The 20,067-nt window shown below is 44.9% G+C and overlaps 1 protein-coding gene across 3 annotated transcripts in view; it reads right to left on the bottom strand.

The window, feature by feature from the left end:
• The window catches only part of LHFPL2 (LHFPL tetraspan subfamily member 2), a 166,071-nt gene extending 153,274 nt beyond the window's left edge, over positions 1–12,797 (bottom strand). Inside the window, exon 1 of one of the 3 annotated variants that reach the window (XM_086698165.1) lies at positions 12,659–12,797. The gene's annotated coding sequence lies outside the window, so the exon portion shown is untranslated. Of the gene's footprint in view, positions 1–12,596 lie in introns of all 3 variants that reach the window. The other 2 variants (XM_086698182.1, XM_086698175.1) reach the window with 2 other exon arrangements.
• Between the last annotated feature and the right edge of the window lie 7,270 nt (positions 12,798–20,067).

The raw sequence follows: 20,067 nt of genomic DNA, 5'->3' as shown, positions 1-20,067 counted from the left end.
CTTTCTGAAAAATAAATAAAATTTTAAAAATAAATAAAGATAATGACTCTTCTACAGCCTCTCTTATCAGACTGTCAGCTCCCTGGGGGGCTTAATAAGCTTGTGTTGATTAAATGACTGAACACACAGACATACAGACTCACCTAGAATAAGAATTTCAGGCCTGGATTCATCCCTTAACTGTCTCTAGCCCAAACAGGTAAAATGACTTGTCCAAGGTCACAGAGCAAGCTAATGATCACACTACAGGAGTCAGTATAGATGGTTCTCAGTGCTTTCTGACTTTCACAGGCTGTGTGTTCCCACCTTTCCTGGGTACCAGGAAACCAGTACCCCTTGAAGACAAAGGTATTTTGTTTGTAATAGGATGTATTCATTTTTTGTGTGCTTTATTTCAAGACCCTAAGAGCATGAAGGAACATCTTGTGAATCTCAGAATCAGGGGCACCAAGCCCAATCTAAAGACAGAGCAGGGGCTCTAGGAGAAGCAGGGGCAGGAAATGGCTGTGGGTGAGAGTGTGGGTCAGTCTTCGTAGAAGTTCCCAGAGTTCTGGTCCTGAGATGTACTTCTGTGTAACTTCTCTATTAGTTCAGGCTTACTCAGACAGCGGGGGTAAGATAATCTCCCAACCCATCATTATACTTTTCTGAAAACACACTGTATCACTCAAACAAGCTTTGGCTTTGGTAAGAGGGTATCTAAGTTCAGAGTTCACCCAGGAGCTATGAACTGTTCTTTGCAGACATGACAAGAAGGCATGCATTACAGCACACTTTCTAGGTGGCATGGAGTCTCAGAAGAATCAAGCCCTTCTCAAAACAGACTGGGAAAAAGCCCCTCAGTAGAGGAAGGGAGGTCTCTCCTACTGGCCAAGTTCACCTGTTGAGTAGGCACAGAACAGTATCATATCCTGAGCTTTGTTCTCAAAATTAAACAGACTGTTTAAAGACAGCAAAATAACCCCAAGTACAACTGGGATGTTTAATCTTAATTTCCTTATGTAGATCACCTGGCTTTTCATTACAACTGGTCAAGTATATGGGAAATAGCCCCATTCGATAGAAATATGCCACACACATCATCAAGGCTATTCAAGTCCCTACAACACAGTATGTGTGCGCACACGCAAAGTAAAGAGGGACTAGTTTTGCCTCGGGCCCTTCTAGGTAGCCTGGCTCCTGGTGAGCTGGCCTGCGTGCCTGCTGCCTCTAGCTATCCTCTGTGGCACTGCCCTCCTTGTCCAGTGCCCACACTCCACCCCATTAAAGTCAGAGTCCCCTCTCTCATTCCCTGACCTTAGCTGCTTTTGAGAAGCATGTTAAGAAATTATTCCTGTTAAGGTATAAATAAAAAATATGCTACCTGTCCTATACAGATCCTTATGTGTTGAATTAAGAGTTGTTTAAAGAGAAGTGTTTGGACCAAATTTCTCTAATGATAGAATTTTAGGCAAAACAGTTAAGTGAATTCCACTTTCCTTTTTTTTTAATTTTAATTTTTAATAGATCAAGAAGTTCATCACTCCCATGCAGCAGTTCCTAGGGGCTTTCATGCTGTCATACATGATTCCAGAAATACCACGAATCTTCTTAATCTCAGTGACCGTCTTTAACACCAACGACAAGAATCTCTCTGCCAGATGGTGCAGGTGTACCAATCAGGAAATCACTAGTAATAAAGGCTCAAATAGCCTCAGATCTCGGGCATGAAGGCTGCTTCTAATGTGCGTTCTGATGGAAATGTAACGGTGTCCAAATCACCAGGCAAGAAACCCTTTTCCACACCCTTCCAATCTCATCACACAGACCATTTCCTACTTCATCTGTTTCACAAACTGACTTGGCCTCTTGCGTGGGGCTGAGATGGACCCTGCATTTGCAGAAAGGGGAGGTTAATGTTGATATAATGATACAGAAAGCCCAACTCCTCAACCTGTCAGTTCACCTGGATCAGAACCAAACTGGTCTGTGGAGGATGAAGGGCCCCTCCTCATCCATTTCTGGTCAGCATTTACTTAGAAAGGGGACACTCATTATCCCCAGCTGTCTGTCTAAACCAAAGTGGGAGAGGGTGTGGGAAAAGTCAGCTGCAGGACATTCCTAAGACTTCTCCGTAGAGGCCCAAAGCTTAAAGCCTAGAATTTCCAAGCATGCCCAAAAGCACTTAATAGTCAGTGTCTGTAAAACCTTCCTAAAAATAACAGCTTCACAGAACTGAGCTCTTACGCTGTTGAAAAAGGACTCTCTGCTTCGGTTCCACCCAAGATAAGGGCCTCTGTAAGAATAAAAGCATGTGTCAAGATAAAAATTAAAGTGATCCCACAGGGAGAGAAACCAGTTCTCCGCAACCAAGTACCCAAGAGGGCAAGAAAAGAACTTGTAAGGGCATCCATCCCCCAGACATGGTCAACATCACAGGCTCAGATAGATGGGTTTCTAAACTGATGTTTCTTTACACTGGTGTTTCTAGAACCTGCCTGACCATAAGAACTACCTGGAAGCTTTGTTTAAAAGCTATAGATCCCCAGGATCTACTCCAGCCTTATAAACTCAAAACCTCAGGGGAGAGGTCTGAGAACATCTATATATTCTAGCCAGCTAGCCCAGCAGAATATCAAGCAAGTTTCATAAAAAATGCTCCAAATAAAGTAAGAGGTAACTTTTTACAAAACCCTGTAATTACATTAACTGCAGTTACAGGGCCTATGAGAAAATGCAGGTTTAATTAAAGAAAGGTAAAGCCTTCTTTATCTAGTTAAAATTATGGAATATACTCAACATGCAGTGAGGAAATCAATTTAACTAAAACTTGGCAAAAACAAAACCTGCCCTTTAGCTTAATCGTATCTCACCTAAGAGACCCTCCAGAATGTCCCTACCCTAAGGACTATGGGGAAACACTGTGCAGCTGCTCCTGGTGGCCATTATGGGTCCTAAGGACAGTGACTAGGCTCAGGGCCCTTGGTCTCATCCCAATAGAGGCCAGCCCTAGGTAGCAGGCAACCAATTCTAAGTCAGACCCCACAGATGCCTCCTGGTTATCAGACTGTACAGGTTTTAGCGTCCAGCTGACTAGTCCATAGTCTTATCCACGACCCACCTTTGTGTGAGCCTGGCTACATGGAACCAGCAGCACGAGCATGGCAGGAAGCTTGCTAGAAATACAGAATCCCAGGCCCCACGTGGGCCTGCTGAATCCAAATCTACATCTTAACAAGGTCCCAGGTCATTCTTGCACACACTGAAATTTGAGTGTTTTACCCCCACCTGTGGAACACCCAGGTCATCAGCCCACCCGCTTATGCTCCAGACTCTCAGAGGCCTTCTGCCCTCACACTCTTGTCAGTCTTGGTTTGTCTTGGGACCAAACCACCATCAACAGGGTCCAATGACTAATCTGACAATCCAAAGCCTGACTTTTCAGTAGTTAGAGAGAGGCAGTAAGTACTGATCATCTCTTACATTCTGAAATAGGGAGCCCATTACCATAAATCAATAGAGACAATCCAAAGTCAAACAATACCACGGAATGCTGGCTCTCTTGGTTCCAACACAGTGTTAATGAGGGCAAGGTCACAAGCATGATTAGCTTCCTCTGTATCTTGGCACTGACTCCAACCCTCTAACCTCTGGCCGCCTACAAAGGCTGACACACCCCTGGTTACAAAGAAGACTCAGAAGAATGACATGGGGAGGTCTAACAGAGCAGTACCAGTAAATAACTCAAAGAACTTCAATGACTGATGAGCAGAATGTGTCGAGGAACACAACAGGCAGCCCAGAGGGATGGCTGACATGGCAGATGACCAGGTCAGAATTCAGAATTATCTGGACAGAAACAGGAATTCCCATGGTCAAGATTTAAAAAAAATCAAACACACATACATAAGCAAGAGGAATCTAACATGATGGCACTTCTCATTTTAAAATGTTTTAAGGGGCGCCTGGGTGGCTCAGTCGGTTAAGCGTCCGACTTCAGCTCAGGTCACGATCTCGTGGTCCGTGAGTTCGAGCCCCGCGTCGGGCTCTGGGCTGATGGCTCAGAGCCTGGAGCCTGCTTCCCATTCTGTGTCTCCCTCTCTCTCTGCCCCACCCCCGTTCATGCTCTCTGTCTCAAAAATAAACGTTAAAAAAAAAATTTTTTTTAAATAATAAATAAAAAAAATAAAATGTTTTAAAACATGCCAGTTGTGTTGACTAATACACCTGCTGAGAAAGCTAACCAATTTACTGGTGTTAGGGTCCACCAGTCTGGTTTCCAGACCAAGGAAGTAGTGGTCCCTCTGCAGCATAGCTGATAAGACTATCCTAAACAGGCCCCCAGCCACCTGTTCACACAGATGAACACACAACCTATCACACTTTTTCATCACCACTACCAATTGTGTTCTTATAATAAAGTGTGGGCTCCTTACCGGGCTATAGCTCTTTTAGACCCTGAGTTATAGTTTAAACATTCCACACATCAGCTTAGCTCCTTCGAAGCTGTCGTTTCTTTACTAATAGAGAAAAGAACTATAGGCCTAAGCACCATCTCGAAAAAACACATAAACAGACAGGACAACCTAAGCACACTCATTTACCGAAAGGATTCAGATCAAAAAGACCTACCATCGCCTGTTTAAGCCAGCACACTACGCTACCTAGTACAGCATAAATCCATGCAGAATTAGTAATTAGGCCAGTAAATTATGAGCTTCTAGTACAGAAGAACCTTGAAAGGACTACTATAAAAATGAGCAAATGACAGAGTAGGTATCTGTTTAGACATACTTCTATGTGGGATCATCATCTAGGAATAGACAGCCATTACAAAAATTGGATGTGATTTTAGACTGTTTTTAAAGATGTGACCCATGTTTTTTTTAAGTCTGTATTGAATACCCAAGTAATAGTCATTTATAAAGACAAAAACACTGCTTACTGGTACAGCTTGCAGTTCCCAGACTATCCATTATTTTTAATTCCAGAATATTCGGTCTCTACAAGCAAGAGGAAAAAAAAAAAAAAAGGAGTTGAAAATTGTTAAGAGGTTAATTTGTCCTCAATATGTATGTGCTATGCACCACTTACCTAAAGATTAAACAACCCTACTGTCCATGCAGTTACAACCATCCTTAAACAACTGGCTAACTGCCTGAAAACTGGAAAACAACATGTGAAATCCAGCCCAACTGCAGCCTGTCCCAGGAGAAGGGAAGCTTGAACCCCAGGTGCCCTTGACAGCACAGCTCAGTGTGGAAAGAAAGAAAATGCTGAACGAAAGAATCAGTAGAGGAAAAAGAGCCCCTCTAATTTTCCAGGCATGTGCAGGGGTTGCTGCTAAAGGGATATTTAAGATCTCACTGTTGGTTTGGGTTGTACCGAACATTGAAACAATTTTTAAAAAGAAAGAAACCCAACATGTCAGTATAGCACATATTTAATTCAGTACTTATCAGATTTGATTCAAGACTTATCAGACAGCCATTTACACACCTAGATGTATAAGTGAAACACCTCTCAAATCACATTTACAATGTTTATAAAAACGTACAAAATATACACTAAGGAGTCGGCTTCTGTATAGTTCTGAGAGAGCTGTCCCACTCTGGCTGTGGATCACAGCACCTAATCACGGTTGTTTGTATTCCCTAGCCTCCCAGTATGAGCAACTACAATTATAGCAAATACGAATTTTAATTCTTTTTAAAGACAAAAACCTCCTTTACAATGGATGCACCACAGATGTAAGGAGAGGTACGGTGTTGTGGCGAACATGTTTACACACACACACACACACACACACACACACACACACACAGACCCACCAACTCTTTTCCTCTGGTTTTAAAAGTAACAAGCTATTGGGGCGCCTGGATGCCTCAGTTGGTTAAGCATCTGACTCGTGATTTCAGCTCAGGCCATGATCTCATAGTTGTGAGATCAAGCCCCACATCAGGCTCTGCACTGGGCATGAGGCCTGCTTGAGATTCTCCATTTCCCCACACCCCTCTGCCCCTTCCCCACTCTCTCTCAAAATAAATCAATACACGTTAAAAAAATTAATAAAAAAGTAACTGCTATTTACAGAAAATCTGAAAACATTACAGAAAACAGAAAAATAAAGAAAATAACTAGTCACTTGTAATCACCAGACCAAGGCGAACAGTTAAAATTTTAGTCTACATCCTTCGAGTCTGTCTACGGCTACCAGCTTTCCTTCCGACGGCACCCCAGTTAAGCAGGCAAGGGTGAGGGGAGATGTTCTTGGTCATTACACAGACTGACAATCATTAGTCACCCCCACTGGCCTTACCCTAGATCCACAGCCGTAAGGGGAGTAATAGCTGCGCACAAATCAAATAGCATGCTTGCAATTTAACAAGCATTCACTGGGGACTGTTTTGCACACTTTTAATTATTTCACAAATGAATGAAATTCATACTAACAGCAATAGCCCTGGAGGGCCATATGGTAACTTCAAAAAAAGAAGATGGATAAGCCTCTCCTTCGTGGACATGAAAACAAAAGTTAGTTCTCACAATATAAGGTCTCATGGCACCTATGGATTTGGAGGCTTCTCCTTGTCTTGTAGACAGCCGCCTCCTCCCCGTGTCTTCTCACAGGGGCTGGGAAAGCCTGACCACCCTCTCTAAGGGGAGAAAATTAGTGTTAGGGAGAAAATTAGTGTTGGGGAGAAAGGGTGTATGGAGCATTTGGAAATAAAGACCTGGGAACCCCAAGTGTGTGTGGAGCTCCCTACCAGTAATCCAGGGATGCCTGCAAGTCTGTGCACTTATAGGATGAGAGATATTCAGCCCGTAATCAAATATCCTTAGTTCCACAAACAGGGAGTGCTTTAAAAGGCCACATATTCACTGTTATAACATCCTAGCTTCATATATTAGCCTAGGCTGCAAATCCTCAATGTATTACTCGTAAGTTGCCAAAAGCCAGGAAACCTGGTGACGTCATTGAACCATTCTCTGTACATACAGAAGACACAAGGAAAGAACTGCTTTTACGGCTAATGTCACCTCAGTAATTGTTAAACTTTGTTTGCAATGAACCCGCTGAAACCCTCAATATTCTTCATTCAAATACTATAATTGACTACAGAATTCAGTACTTATTATTTTAGAAACCATGTGAAGAGTTTTAAAAGCGAGTTTGGATGTGATGTCCTAAATGGAACCGCAACAATTCACCCAAGTAAACACCTCTGTAGTCTTACTCAATTTTGATGAAAGTATTTTTTAAATAGGGTCCAAAACACCACTTAATCAACAAATGTAGTATCAAATCAAAATCAGAACCTACAGGGGCGCCTGGGTGGCGCAGTCGGTTAAGCGTCCGGCTTCAGCCAGGTCACGATCTCACGGTCTGTGAGTTCGAGCCCCGCGTCAGGCTCTGGGCTGATGGCTCAGAGCCTGGAGCCTGTTTCCGATTCTGTGTCTCCCTCTCACTCTGCCCCTCCTCCGTTCATGCTCTGTCTCTCTCTGTCCCAAAAATAAATAAACGTTGAAAAAAATTAAAAAAAAAAAATCAGAACCTACAGGAGGAAAACTCAAATACACTGAGGTTCTTCCTTCTTACCTGGCAAATCTCAAAGTCAAAGTTGGGAACTTCTCTTGACCTAGCTGACGATATTACAGTTTAACTAAGAAAACACACAGATAACACACCTCTATGTTCAGTACTTTCTAGATGTGCACAAAACTACTTTACTTCCTCAGCAAGTAAAGGTCATCTTACATTTTCTTAAACACAACACATACCTGTGTAATAATCGGTCCAAGCTGCTATAACAAAATACCAGAGAATGGATAATTTAAACAGTATTTATTTCTCACTGTTCTAGAGGCTGGGAGTCCAAGGTCAAGGCACTGTGAGATTTGGTTCCTGATGAGAACCCTCTTACAGGTTTGCAATGACAGCCTCCTCTCTGTGGTGGAGAGAGAGCTGATGTGCTCTCATCTCTCTTTCTCTTTGGGTAAGGACACTACTCCCACCAGGGAGGTCCAGATTCACGACCTCATCCAAATCTAATCACCTCCCAAAGACCCCACCTCCAAATACCACCACACTGGGGGTTAGGGTTTCCACATATGAACTTGGGGAAGAACATGGTCTATAACATATGTGTGTATGTGTGTGTCTGTGTGTGTCTGTGTTGGGGGAGTGGTAATCAATTTCACCAGTTATACATCCTAGCTACTTAAGTATGTTCACAGCCATTCTACATATATTCCTTTCAATGATCCCAGTTCAAAGTAACATAAACAGATATCACCAGGTCTGTAAAATAACAGTGAGAGACTGGTCATTTAAGGCCAAGATCAGAGGTTTAATTATCCCAGTGAGGCCTGTTGCAAGGATAAAAGAGAAAAATTCAGTTACAAGTATACAGATCACTCCCATCCTGAGCACTGTTTAGTAAATCTCAACAATCCAGGCAACTACTTGCCACTACTATAAAAACAACTCCATCTTTCATCTCTACTCCAGACTCTCTTCCTGCCCGTGTTTTCAGCTCTCTGCTGGACATCTCTCCCTGGAAGGCTCACAGTTCTGTTCGGGATCCAACTGAACTCATTACTCCGTACCATCTCCTCAAATTGAAGTTCCCCACAGTTGTTCACCTCAGTGAATGGTGCCATGACCACACCAGTCACCCTGGACTCCCTCTTGGTGTCCACAACTGAGAGAAGACCCGGGAAGGGTAAGCAATCTCTCCCAACCTCTCCCTCTCCAAGTCCCTCAAGGATTCCCACACTAGCCTCTCAAGCTCAACTTCTGTCCCCACTCTGGTCTCCTTGTCACCCAACCCACCTCATGGCCACCAAGTTCTTTCTAAAGCACTACAAAACAAGTCATTTACCTGCTGCAAATTCTCTTTCAGCCAGCTTTAGAGACGAAGTTCAGGTTCCTCAGCTCAGCTCCCAAACCCAGCACCCTCAGGTACTTCCGTCTTGACCTTGCCTCCATACACACGACTACTATCAGAGCCCTACCTGCCTTATACCTTTGCCAGCCTTCTAGACTCCAAACGTGTGATTATTACTGCATCATGTATTAATGTCTTTTTAAAAGTAATAAAAAAGAAAACCAGGAACCAAGTATCCTCTCTTCCTTTTCCTCCTTCAGCCACGCCTTATACAGCAAGAGAGAGTGAGGTGTCTCAAGTGCCACACCAGATTCTTCCCTGGACACACCTGGGTTTTACAGGGTGATGACCAGAAGTGACCTTTAATTCCTTGCCTTTCTAAGGCTCAGAAATCTCACCTTTGAGAAAAGCTCTTTGTTTTCATGGCATGTTGGCTGATGGTTCTCCTCACCCACTACCCAAATGGACACAGACTTGTATTAAGCACAGAAGAAATAGTCTCTTTCTCCCTTATCCTGAGGGAGAACCCATAAGCCCGGCTGCCCCCATCACTACCCGCAGCCAGGTCCCTTCCCTCTGAGCAGGCTGGTTTGTGGAAGGCAAGCACGCCCAGTGCTCTGCTTTCCCAGTACAGGCTGTCTGAAATCATAAAAGGAGTTTCCCGGGTTGATGGAGGTCGTTTGCACATGGAGTTTGCTTCTCCAACTAGCACGCATGCACTGGGAAGGAGGAAGCCCGCTCTTGGTTCTCGCTATGTCACCAGAGGCCAGAACAGAGCCCAGCCCATGGGACAGGCTTCATGGATATTTGCTGAATGACAGGATAAAACACTGGGTGAATGACCAAACAGGCGGTCCTCCTAAGTTAGAAGAGCAGTATACAGTATAGTTGCCCTGCTCAAGAACTAGCGTTTTGCTAAGAATGCCTTTTGTTCACTTAGCCGTTAGATACAACCTCAATAAAAACTGGCCAGTGTATCCTTAATCCCAAAACATGCCTTAACCATTGCTTTTTGGAACAAATTCTAAAGATTGGATATTCACTGTTTGTATCTTTCCAAGAGCAGTATGCATTGAGTAAAATGTTGCTTTTAGGATTCCCAAAGAGGCACGCACCTTGCCCACTGCTGGTTTGTTTTTTTTGTTTTTGTTCTCTCAAACATGGACCAGAAACCTGAGAACCTGCCAGCACAGAGTCAGTGAGGCCTGCAGTTGCACACCCACACCTGTGCTCTTGCCCTCAGAGCCAAACACAGCCTGTGCTACACTCTCCAGAACTGGAGTCCCAGAGAAGGCTGACCACCATGGGCCAAAAGGATACGGCAGGTAAGTTCTAGAAAGATCAAGTGTTTCTGCCTGTGGGCTGCCCGAGGCAGGGGTACAGCCTCAGCTCAGGGTCTGCCTGAGGCAGCCACAGCTTCCTCTAAATCAGGTATCCATTCCAGCTCTTTGAATGGCACTGCTTTTTCCAGGGCATTTGAAATACTTGACAACCATCATTAACGTTTTCTGAGCACTTAGCAGGAGGCACCACCTAAATCCTATGCAAAAGTAATCCTAGTTAATCTTCAAGGTTAGTCTTTGACTTGCACTCTTACTGCCACCAATTTATAGATACAGAAACCAAGGCTGAGAGAAATTAAATAACTTGTCCAAGGTTCAGATAGTAAGTGGCACCTCTAGGAAGTCAACAGTACCAGTCTGGGTCCTCCTAGGGTTTAGCCTCCTCCTTTGTCAATTTAAAGAAGCTGTATACAATGTTCATTAAAAAAGACTATATACTTTTCATACATTGTTTCTCTGTCTTCTCCTTTGGAATTTTCCTTCCTGCCCTGCCTACTCTGTGCAGTGAAATCTCTTTCTTTAATTCATCACTCTACACATCTTTGTAAGCAGGTTCCATCAATTTTGAGCCCATCTACATGCATGAACAGTACACATTACTTTTTCCAGAAGGGATCGCTTTGCTCTCATCCACAAAGAGCCTTTTTCCTAACTAAAGACAAATTACTGGTTCGTGTATCATGATTCAAATTATATTTGAGAATGTTCATTTACAGTGTAATTATTCTTCCTAATTGGACTGCTCCAAAGACAAATGATTCTCCCTCTCCACCCCCACCATCTCCTGCAACACACCGTGTCTTCTTTCCTGGCATTTTATAAAATGTTTGCTGCACCCTTTGCAAACCACAACCAGACACACTACCTGCTCTCTGTGTGACCACTTGGAAAAATAGCATTATAACATAATAGTGGTATGACTTCAAACCCCTCAAATATTTCACCAGCATGAGATTTCTGACACAGATTAATAACAAGCCTATCACAGTATGACAGCAAAAAGAAATGGTCATCTTGGGTTTTATTTCTTTTCTCTGTCTTCAAGACATTTAATCTCCCTACTAGCATGTGCTCCCTATCTCCTAAATTTGAAAAGAAGTCGTTTTTTAAAGAACAACAGGAGGAAAGAATCAGAAACACGCAGGAAAGGGCAACGCCAAAGAAATTAGCATCGATCCTGGCTTAAACCTGGCGGGGGTGGAGCTCTCAAGCTCCAGAGGGAAGCAAAAGCAACGTGCCCATGATAAACGGTCCTTCGAACTTGGTTACTCAGGTTTAACTCTCTGGGACCGGGCTCTAACAGTTCCCTTCCCCTTCCCCCTCACATCTCTCCTCCCTCTGGCTCAAACCCACTCTGGTCCGCAGGGGCTGCTTTGCGATTTCCAACAGAAGTTCTACTTTCACATGTGGGTCACCGATGGCAACCTCCACGCACGCACACAATCACAGAGAGAAAACGGGAAATACAGGAAATGGTCCGGGGCGAGGGGGGGGTGGGGGGGGAGTGAAGATGGGGGTGGAGGATAAGACTTTGTCTTCACTCTCATTACTCCCACTGAAACGGCTCGCGGACTCCCCTGAAACTCAGGACGCTCCTGGATTAAGATAAAAGTTGAACGGGATCGAAGAAAAACCCTTTTGCTGTTCTGAATTCAAAGAACACCAGACCACTGAATGGAAGGGAAAAAGCGGGGGGGGGGGGGGGGGGGGGGACTCTGAGCCTAAAAACATCCCGAAACAAGTACACAGTCTCCTCCAGTTCTTTACCCCATCTCATGGGCTCAACCCACCCAATCCCAGATGTAGTCTTCCCCACTACACGCCCACCTCCTCCAGCAGGCACCCCAAATCACTGCGCTGCCCACAAAAATGCAGCCCAGATCTGAAAAGCAGCTGACGTCTGTGGCCGGCGTGACCCACACGCCACACACCAGGCCCCAAGCGGGCGACCAGCGGGCAACCAGCCAGCGACCCCCACCCCCCGAGGCGCGGTACCAGGCGCGCAGTGCCCGGCGCCGAGCTGCGCCCAAGATCCGTGCGCCCTGGGTGCCCGCGGGAACGGCCGGACGAAGCCCGTCGGTGGCGGCGGGAGAGGTCGGCTCACGCCGGCTTCCCGGCAAGTCGCCGTTCCAGGCACAATTTTTCCACCTCTGCTGCCGGCAGCCGCGGCGGTGAGAGCAGAAACAGCCGATCCCTGCCATTCCCAGCCCCCGACACCCGTCCCAGTCCCGGGGACGATCCTCTTCCCTCCCGGCGGGTTCCGGGAGCGCGGGAGCGCGGTTCCCGCGCCAGCCGCCGCGCACATAGCCCCGGCTCCGCCGGCCGCGACGGTTCCGCCAGCGCCCGGGCTGGGTACCCCCTCGCCGGCGCCGCCCGGCCCCACCTGGCCGGGGCTGCGGGCTCTCCCTCCTGCAGCACGCGCGGGGCCCGGCGACTCCAACTCACCCGGCCCGGCTCTGCGTCTCCGGCCCCGAGCTCTCAGCCTTCCCCCGCCGGGGCTTTCCGTTACGCCTCCTCGCAGCCAGCCGCTCCGGGAGGGAGGAGGCGGCGGGAGGAGCGGGCGAGGGAGGGGAGGGGAGAGGAGAGGGTCCCCGGGTGGGGGAGGAGGCGAGGCGAGAGTGCCGAACTCGGCCGCCGCCGGCGGGGCTAGCGAGGAGGAAGGAGAGAGAGGGGCGGGGGCAGAGAAAGAAAGAGGCCGCCGAGCCTCCCTGCCCAGCACCCGGCCCCGCGCCGCAGCCCAGTCACCCTCGCCGCCCGGGTCCCGCTCTCGGGCCGGGCGTCCGGGGGGAGGGGTCGGGGCCCGGGGCTCTCCCGGCGCGGCGCGCGGGCGGGGCGGGGCGGCCGGGGGCTAGGCGGGGGCGGTGGCGGGCCGACGAGGCCCGGCCTCCGGAGGGGAGTGTCCTGCGGGGCCCGGGAGGCTGTTGGCGAAAGGGGATCCCCGGGAGGAGGGGCAGAGGCCCCGGGGCCTGGGAGCGGGTCACTGCGCCCGCCGGGTGGCGGCGGCGGCGGCGCCTCCTGGAATCCTGCGGGGGACCCCGGGGCCGCGGCGGGGAGCCTTCGGGGGGCAGTTTCGGGAAACCGTCTCAGGAGCGCCGGCAATGAGCACGGCGCAGGCGGGGAGCTGCAAAGTCGGAGTCGAGGGTGATAGGCCGGACGCCTTCCGCGGATCGCCGGCCCTGGAGTGCCCAAAGCAGTTCCCCAGGCCGGGGCGGGGAGAGGGAAAACGTCCGTCCGGTGATCCCCGGGGATCCAAAGCGGGAGGGTGGGTTGGGGCTGCCTGGACCCCCATCCTCACCTTCCTCTCCCGGAGAGGAGGCTCCAGGAATACGTTTCTTTGCCCTGTGATTTTGTAGGTGAGGAAACTGCAAGCCGTCACAAAGAATAATTGTACATAGATAGCTTGGGTTTTGAAACATTCTCCTCTGCCCAAAATACGCTCTCAGGATGAATTCCTAAGTCACTTTAGCCGACAGTCTGAAAAGGCATCCTTGTTGGAGAGGGGACTGATTCCCCTCTGCCACCCCAGAGTGGCACCAAAAACTACAGTTAAATGGCCACGAATTAAGGTGGCAATATTTCTTGTGATTTAAACTTGGGGACGTGGCCGGGCACACCCTTCTTGTCTTTTTTTCCTGTCAGACTTGCTCCTGTCCCCAACTTCTCTGCCTCTGGTCTGGGATACCTGTATCCACCAGTCGCCTGAACTCAGACCCTACCAGTCAATCTGGAACCTCTCTTTCAATGCCGTAGCCGCTCCCACTGGATTCTGCATTTTAAGGTCTTCCCACTTGCCCTGTCCTTTCCAAGTCCAAGTCCACCTTCCTGCTTCTGGCTGTTCGGGGGCCTTAATGATCTCAGCGGCCTTGCCCCCCTTACTTGCTCTGAACCTCTTTGCAGGGGCATCCATCTGCACATGCCCACAGGGTAATGGTTCTAGAGCACTGCTCAGGCAGGCCACTTCCTGTTTGAAAAGCTCTCCGGAGGCACTTCGCCACAGAAAATCCTGAATTTAAACCTCTTGTGTTCAAACCCGTCCACTTACCCACTCCTCAGAGCCTCACTTGCCAGCTGGGACTCCTTCCCTCCTCCCAGAAGGTTCCATACTGTATCCACTTGGGAGTTGCTGATGTTCTTGCCAGAAATGGAGTGCTCTCTTTTATCTTCTCCCACAGCTAAATCCTACTTATCTTCATTGAACTTGAAGTTTGTACTACATTTCTTCTATAAAAGGATGTGTGTGTTCTTCCCATTTTGTGAAATCATATGCTAGAAATAACAAGGCTTATGGGGAAAATAGGGTTAGCAACAAACGAGCCCAAATCTATGTAACATTGCAACTAGAACACTAACAAAACAGTAACGGATCCAAAAAACATACTAGCAGAGTTTATGGCCGTGTTAAATTCCTAATAAATATTACAGTAAATATATAGGACTTTACCTTTAAAAAAGGATGCAGGTAACTGATGAAGAGATTGGAAGGAGAGTTGTTTGAGGCTGTTCAATTAGGAAGAGAAGCACAAAACCTAAACATAAGAGGTGAATTCCCCCCCTGACAATAAGCCCTCCCAAATTAGAACTCATGGCGAGAGCAAAATCCAAAAGAAAGAACACAAGGTGAATGGGCATCAGCCATAGCACTGTGTATTCTCCACAACTGGCGGTCTGCTGTGTTTTTGCTTGTAGCTGCTGTTACTTGGTAGTGCGAAATAGTAAAGCGCTGGGAACAATTGCTTGTGAACCAACACAACCACCCCAGTTTATTAATATCCTTTCCCTACATATCAATCACGAATGAGTTCGTTTGTGTTACATATATTCTCATTACAGAAACAGGCTGGTAATGGAGGAGACTGGACTTAATTCTACGTTTAGAAATTAGAATGTACTTCATTCCACACATCTATCGAGCACCTTACCATGTGCCAGGAACCGTTTCAGGCACAGAAGGTGCCTCAATGAACCAAGAGAAGCACAAACATGTCCGCCCTCATGGACTCTGCTGAGTACCTAAACGTGGCATCACAGGGTGGTATTACATACTTCATATGTGTGTAATTTAAATTAGTGCCTCGTCTACATCTCAATCTCTCTGAAGCCTAGAGTTGAGCTTTATGTTTTTGTATCTTTCTGAATGGCTGACACAGTAAATACCTACTGGGACATGTAAATTAGGAAGTCTACGCTCATTTTATGCCTTGAATTCACAGGAGAATCGCCTGAGTGATCAGAAAGTAAAGTTTTCTCAGAACTGTGTTTGTTGCGATTTGGGTTAAAATTTCCCCCCATATAGGATCATTTGGATCTGAAGAGTAGAAAAATGACACTTGATGAGAAGGAGAAAATTAACAATGGGAAAGGGAGGGACAACAGAGGAAAGAGATGCTACAAGATCCAGTTCAAGAAGAAAGTACTTCAGTTTTCTGGAAAAGTAGCTGGAGAAAGAGGGATAATAAGAGGAACTTTGAGATACTGTGAATGCTGCTTCTTTCATGTGCTCCAGCCACATGTTCAAGAAACACTTGATGGGAGACGAGTGAGGAAGAAATTAGAAGAAATTAAAGGGTACCTGAAGAGTTTGGTCAAATGACAAGGAGGCCTTAGAAGAAAATAATTATGAGCCACTAGATAGGTCACAAGGTAAAATTATAGTGGTGCCTGGCTAAAATGTTGTGATTCTGAACTTACTTGCCTGTACAAATCACTCATTTCTCTGAACATTATACTCCACCTAATGTAACTTGCATCAACAGGGCTAGGTATTTTTCATGTGCGAACATTTTGTATCCTATTCTGAGTGTGAATCTGCTTGGAATGCAAATAAAATCTGCACTTACAACAGACAGATTTGATATATTTTCATGATTGTCAGCATACTGAATATAGATTAACTTTAAATTTTCCTATTCATCTTCATAAAAACTACCCTCTCAAATCCACCTCCCCCGTGTTTTAGAGATTGATATTTCCTAAACCATGATCTAGATACACACTCAGAAATCAATGTCTTTTGAAGATCACCTGAAAGATGAAATGATTTAAGCAGAGAATCTCTTCAAGGAAACTAGCAAAATTGCAGTTCACCAAACTGAGATCCTGTGAAAAGTCACAGTCTCTTAAAAACCATCACTATGCGTTTTTACCCATGAATCTAATCATACAAAGAAGTCATCTGAAATTCTAAGAATCCATTTTCCTTGACAAATATGGATGGAGAAAAGGCAGTTTTGAGCACAAAGACTTGAAAAGCTCTCCTGATTAAAAAGGGCTCTGGCCAATTAAAACCAGTGCTCTCATCCACGTGAGACAGAGTGGTCTTTTTGGCTACAGAAATTGGCTTGGCCAAAGTATCCAATGGACTCAGCCATATCATATTTAATTTTCTGCTTCTAACTGGCGGTTTTTAACTCAAAGGTGAACATGCGCTCGTAAATACTAAAGAAATTTCCCCATTTGTACTGAAATCTCATTACCAAGATGCTAGGCTATTTGTTGAATGAGGATAGCAAAATGTCTCCAAGTGAGAACAAATATTACAGATGCAAATCAGCTCGTAGGATTTTTCAGTAACTGCATTACAGGAGGGCAGTAGGACCAAGTCAGATATAAAGGGCCAAGAGCTCCTGGTAAAGAAAATCTCAATGATTTGTAGAAAACACTTCCTTAATTTTCACACATGTATTGAGGACACCGTCCACACAGGAGCCAAAGGAAAACATGGTTCTAAAAATACACTGTGGCTAAGTCATAAAAGAAAAGAGCACACAGAGCTTTGGGCATTTGCTGTCTTCTGACAAAACTAAAAGTTGTTGGCCACTTTTGTCTTCAAACCACAGCCTCTACCTTGCAGCCTTCCTTTTTTCTGTAAGTGACACAAGGGTTTTAATTTGTCATTGACTTCTCTTAAAGAAGTACTCTGCTTTCCTGCCTATAGTTCCAAAACTTGATTCCACATGACTAGCAAAACTCAGCTCAAGAAGGTGCTCTGTTCATTTCCTCCTATTATGTCACTGCTACCATAAACAAATCCATCTGGCCCTCATCCAATTGAGATTACCCCTGAAGTGAGGTGGAAATTTCCATACAGTGAGAATGTTCAACTGCAATATTACTTCATACGTTGCATGTAAATTCAGCAACATTCTTAGCTGCTCAATAACATGCAACTGGTAAATTAAATTCATTCCAAATATTCACCTGCAGACATTTTCCTGGATTACAAACTTTCCTCTGAAGAGGTACAAAATACAAAGAAGCTTGGGGGATTAGCTGTCTTATGGTGTTCATGACAGGCATAAAACCACCCAATGAAAGCATGCTTTAGCCTTTTATTACAACAATGCTGTACATCTGGTCCCTGACTTGTGCTTTATCTTTTCTATTATGAATTATCTGTTGCTCTCAAAACCTCTAAGAGGTAAGATTTTACAATTAGGCTCATTAGTACCTACAATAAAATTTGGAACGTTCTCAGTGTTATTCAGTAGCAATGCTGAGATGAGATTTTGAGGAAACCACTGCTGTTTTTTGCAGTGAAGAGGATGCTTGTCCCTAATCTGGACCAGACTGAAAAACCCAATCTCCAAGCTGAAAACCTTGCCTTGAAGGAAAACTTTTCCTTTCCTCTCTTTCAGTTGTCTTCTGAAAACAGGAAGTGCAACATGTATATCTATAAAACTAGCAATTGCTGGATACCCTATTTTCACACAGTGCTAGAGTTAGAAGATGCATTATTTTCTATTGGTAATATAATTATTAAGTATTATTGACCATAACATGTATTCTGCCTATCTCCATATGGCCCTGGGGTTACTTGATATTAAAAACAATAGAAGGCAAGGGGTGCCTGGGCGGCTCAGTTGGTGAAGCATCCGATTCTTGGTTTCAGCTCAGGTCATGATCTCACAGTTTGTGAGTTCGAACCCACTCACTTAGGATTCTCTCTCCCTTTCTCTCTACCCCTCCCCTGCACTCTCACTCTCTCTCTCTCTCTCTCTCCCTAAATAAACTTAAAAAAAAAATAGAAGGCAATAAGTTCTCTTACCAGTCTTGACTTACCACATTTGAGCATTAAATTTAGCTCTGGGCTTCCCAGAGCCAAGGCAAGAATGACATACAATGAATAATACAGTTCTCATGGTCTGGTAAAAGAATCAGAGTTGTTCTTCAAGTTAGACAAACTTTTTCCTGGCATTAACTTCTAAGAGGAATTGAATCATGGGAATCCTTACATAAGAGCCACTGGGCAATCTAAACATCTGGGTGCAGCATCTTCACTGAGACAAAGCAGTAGACTCGTGCCCTGCAGAGCAGAGAGGGTAAAAAGTTCACAAGAAATGACAGAATTGTCTAGACTGTGTTTCTGTCATGGCTGAAACCGCATTATCTAAACTGAACTCTCTAGATCCTGAGACCCAAAGGATACTGTCCCTGCCCTCCATTAAAAAAAAAAAATTAAGGGGCGCCTGGGTGGCTCAGTCGGTTAAGCGGCCGACTTCGGCTCAGGTCACGATCTCACACTCCGTGAGTTCGAGCCCCGCGTCGGGCTCTGTGCTGACCGCTCGGAGCCTGGAGCCTGTTTCAGATTCTGTGTCTCCCTCTCTCTGACCCTCCCCCATTCATGCTCTGTCTCTCTCTGTCTCAAAAATAAATAAAAGTTAAAAAAAATTTAAAAAAAAATTAAAATTAAAATAATAATGAAAAAATGTAAAAGCTTTGTATTAAATGAATTTTGCAAAAAAAAATGCCATTACTTCACTGACTTCGCAAATCTTTCTCAGTTATAAACCTTCTATTATTTCACATAGAATGCATTTGACAGCTGTGACCTGTGTTCATTTCAGAACAACCTTGGGAAGGTTTTCAATGAAAAAAGAATTAAGGACAAGGCCAACCCACACAACTAAGACTCGTTCTAGTTTTTCTTCCAACTAAATGGCATTGTGCTATGCTAATTATACAAAATAATGTTCAATCATTTTGAGTCATATAAATGAAACTAACATTAGCTGTGAAATTAAAGTGAGCCAATAAACTAGTTTTCATCGTTGAAAAATGATTTCTCTAAATATCTTGTGAAATGCTGCTTTTAGACAATGGTCTCAAAATAGTATATATATTAGTATAAGTATAATATAAGTACCTCTTTAATTTTCTGGAGTGTCATGAGAAAAATGTTTGATATTAATGAATTCAAGTACCTCTACTGCCTTCAGATGCAGTTTGTGTTCACTAAGCATGCAGTAATAAAAGCTCCTTGTTATGAAAGATCATGGACTTTGGATTCCTAGGGACTGTGTATAAATACCACTTCCTTCTCCATTGGTTAAAAAAGGATCATAAGCAAGTTACTTTACTTTCACGAACTTTACTTTTCTTGCCTTTTAAATATTTAAAAAAAAAATTTTTTTTTTGTTTTAAGTAGGTTCCACTCCCAATATGGGGCTTGAACTCATGATCCTGAGATCAAGAGTCACATGCTCCACCCACTGAGCCAGCAAAGCACCCCTATTTTTCTTGTTTTTAAGTGAGGATAATGCTACCTATTGCATGGAATTATTATGACTTTACATGATTGTTATTACAATGTGTGTGAAGGTTTCTACCAAAATGCCTAACATATAATAGGTGCCCAACAGATGTTTATTCCCTCCCCTTGACATCCATATTCCTGCAAAAAGAATTTTCTCCAAGTTAAAGAGGCCACTCTTCCAATTTGCCTATTACACAGTTTTCCTATACTGTTTTTTTTTTTTTTTTTTAATTTTTTTTTCAATGTTTATTTATTTTTGGGACAGAGAGAGACAGAGCATGAACGGGGGAGGGGCAGAGAGAGAGGGAGACACAGAATCCGA

This window comes from Puma concolor, chromosome A1 (genome assembly GCF_028749965.1).
Source record: "Puma concolor isolate L17-30 chromosome A1, mPumCon1.1.hap2, whole genome shotgun sequence".
NCBI lineage: Eukaryota > Metazoa > Chordata > Mammalia > Carnivora > Felidae > Puma > Puma concolor.
The sequence above is the reverse complement of the archived record's forward strand: the minus strand, read 5'-3'. Positions and strand labels throughout refer to the sequence as shown.